The sequence below is a fragment of the Tyto alba genome, unplaced genomic scaffold, assembly GCF_018691265.1.
Source record: "Tyto alba isolate M040663 unplaced genomic scaffold, T.alba_DEE_v4.0 Super-Scaffold_8, whole genome shotgun sequence".
NCBI classification, from domain to species: domain Eukaryota; kingdom Metazoa; phylum Chordata; class Aves; order Strigiformes; family Tytonidae; genus Tyto; species Tyto alba.
The window spans coordinates 4,763,613-4,767,313 of record NW_024881329.1 but is presented as its reverse complement, the minus strand read 5'-3'; positions in this window follow the sequence as shown (position 1 = coordinate 4,767,313).

The following is a 3,701-nucleotide window of genomic DNA, read 5'->3' as shown; positions in this document are numbered from 1 at the left end:
CATCCTCTCTGCACATTGTCTTGAAGGGAATACTTTTGGACAACACCCCGACACCATCCCATGCTGTGCTGTGCTACAGAGAGTTTCACAATTGCCTTACTGTGCATAAGGGAACCGGGAACTTGGCCACAACCATTTCCTAAGCTCCTTACACTGTGCTGTGGTTTTCAAGAGCTTTTGTGTCATGGGCCAAGCGGAGGTGCCAGCTCACCCTTCTACCCTAAAATGCATGCTTCAGGCAAGAGAAGTGTTCCCCTGTGTCTTGCTTCCTGCTGCTGCTACCAAAAGCCTGGGAAGCATGAGGCCATGTGATGTCACGAGAGGGATGAGCAGGGCAGTGGGGTGGGTTGGTTGCTAGCAGCAGGGAAAGGTGGGGCAGCTAGGAAGCCTGGAAAAGCAAGAAGTCCTAGAGCTCTGTGACTTTTTCTAGTGGGCTTTCTCCTGCCAGAGAATAATTAATCAAGTTAAAATTTAGAATGAAGAAGGCTGATCAGAGCAGTGGGAGTTGGAGAGGAGGGATTAAGTTGGGGCTGATGGCAAGTCCAGTGCTCAGGGGTCACCTCAGAGAGGAACTGCTCCTGAAAACCGTGCTTGGTTCTTCACATCCTACATTCCCCTTTCCCTCCCAGAGTATGCCATGGGGAAGGGAAGAAGCATCATCTACCCCCATCAAGACCTTTTCAGGATCTCTGTTGCCCAGCTGTCGTACCAGCCATGGTCTGTCCATGGATGCAGGCAGACCTTACTTCCAGATGCTGATTGCCATGTTCAAAGTGATTTCTTTTCTCTTCCCATTCCCCAGCATCTTCTAGGTGGAGGAACTGCACTCCTGGGTCTTCTTATGCTGGGTCCTGCAGGCATACTCGTATGTATGTAGGTGGCTCCCTCCAAATACTAAGTGGAGCAGTGGAGTCACCCTTGATCCCCTTGATCATTTCTTTATGCTTTGTCCTGGCTAGAGGTCAATACTCAGCACTTCCTCATTTCCTGAAGCCTTCGTTCCTCAGCACTCCACAAGCAACTCTGGCCCACCTGTGTTTAACCTGGAGTACCCCTCTAGCCAGTTAGGGCACTAAGCAAAAATAAGTGTTACCGTCTGGTTCCCAGACCCGAATTTCAGAGGTACTAAGTACTTGCAGATTTGATTGACTTTGTTTGGAGCTGCTACGGTTCAGGAGGTTGGCCACCAGTCTTCCAATGAATAAACCGACACTTCCAGCCAAACCTGATCTTACAGTCATCAGCCAAGTGAAGGGGATTAAGGCATATTGACACCATATGAGAATCTGGCCCTAAAATATCTGTAAGGCAAAAAATGGAAAACACGGAAGGCTTTCACAGATATTCCATTTAATGTTTTGTAAACTTTCCTGCTATGTTGCTAGGGGGATTTTAATATATCAACGCATTTAAAAAAGATCTCAGTGAGTTGTTTGAAATTAGAGCCAATTCTCCCCCCGCCCTGAACTTCCTTACTGTTCCTGTCACCATTTCAGCTCTCTCCCATCTGGAAAAGACCCTCTTGCTGACCCACTTCCTGCCCCTCTAGCAGTGCTAGGAACTGCACAAGGAATCCTTGTTTTACTACACTTCAGACGCTGACATTGCAGTTTGCAGCTAGCCAGGCTTCATCTGGAGAGTATAGTTCTTGCGTTTCCTGATGTGAGTCAGTTGTGAGGAAAGTGTTTAACCTTTTTGTCAAAGGTTAAACATATAAAAGGGGAATGTGAAGCTCTTGTGTTCCTGTTGTTGCCACATTAAAGAGAGCAGCTTTCACGGCTGAGCTAAATCTAACTTTTCGGGGGGAATATTTCTTTCCATATCCAATTCAAAGCTGCATTTTACTGCACTTGTTAAAGAAAGTGTATGTTTGAACAGGACTATATGACAAGGGTCATTCGCTGACTGTTTTTTAATGTTTTTTTTCTTCTTAATAGTCCTCTCTGCCTCTCTCAATGGATTTGAAGAGGCTTGGACAGACATTTGTATTAAATGAGCCAATTAGACATTTTCAAAGTGGTCCATTTCAATCAAATATAAAGAAATTCAGACACAAATAAATGGCAGGTATTATTTTGATTTAAAAAAAAAAAAATTGTCTCTACCTTTTCTTACTGACGCCATATTATTTTAATCCATCTTTCTCCACTGCTTGGCTGACTACACTGTTTCCTTATCTGTAATTACCAAGACTGATGACTTAGCTATGTTACCTACAATAACATGCCTCTTCCCACTGACTAAATATTTAATGGCATACCCCTTCATGATCCAGATGACTCTGTCAGAAAGCTCATTCCAGTTTTACTCTGTGTGTTGGCTGCTTCTGTCCTTTGTGAAGCATAAGAACACACCTATTTCTGTTTAGAGACAATTCCACAGGTGACCTGCTGGTTGTTCTGCACCAATTGCACTACTGATAATTTGTTGATATTTATTTTTATGGCTGGGTCTGAAATACCCAACTGTAATCAGTCAGCAGTGGTTATCCAACGAGCCCGTGAGAGAGCCAGGAATAGAGTCAACAGTAACCACTAACTGCGGGTTTGCTCTTGGATCTCTGCTGCTCAAGGCCTCCATTCTAGCAGATAATTAGATTGTTCTTCCCTGGTCTGGGTTCTTCTGCAGCTCTCTAGGGTTGTGTCATAAGTAGACAGCTTCACACAACAGTTTTGCCAGGCTGGAAAGATGTAGTATTGAAAAGGGAAAAGAGGATAAACAAAAGATAAAGAATAAAGAAAAAATTAGAAACGTCATTCTCAAGGGCGTGTTCCTGACAATCCGTTAACTTTTCATTGGCATGTTCATAACCACTTCCAAAAAAATGTCACAAACTTTTAGCAGAGCAGCTTGAACTTCTGCTGATGAATTGAAGGAAATTTGTTCTAAAGAAAATACATCACATGAAGTTAACCCACAATACTGGATCAGCCAAAAACAACACCACGGAACAGGAATTCCTTCAATTTAACAATACCATAATCTCATTGCAGGCTGAGCAGTAACACCAGAAACTGCACATATAACACCTTCCCTTACAGTTAAAATTTGGCAGTGGTGACTTTTAAAAAAAAAATCCTAAAAACAACCTTAATCTTGAGTCTGGACACATTTGTTTGATTAAGAGGATTTATGAGTTAACCACTTACAAAGTCAAATCAATGTAGTGTTAAGATTCCTATGTTTTATTCCAGGCATATAAGTAATGTGTTATTCAAAATACACTGCAGAATAGTTCAAAGCTGACACTGTGAGTGCTTCATTGCATGAACTGTGGAGGAGTGCTGATTTTCCATCGTGCTGTTATGTGCTTCAGTCACTGTAGTTCTGTCTCCTTCTGGGAGGCAAACTTGATCTGACTGTGCTTTCCTTAATTACATCGCTTTCATTGAAAGGACACAAGTAACCACTGTGAATCACGCTGTCAAAAACCTAGGCACCACCTTCCATAGTTCTTCATTTACATTATAATTAAGTGCCTAATTTCTTGCAAAGCTAGGGTAAAAGAGCACCATGTGAGGATCTCCTGGGCTCAGGTGATGCAATGTTACTGCAGACACAGCACAGAGCAGCTGCATGGTCATCACTGCAGCTCCTGGCCTCCTCTGTTCCTGTGCAGAGGGACTTTGCGAAACGGGCCTGGTTGCAGGTCAGTAAGACAAATCCAGACCTGCCTCCGTGGGCACATGAGAGTTCTTGCT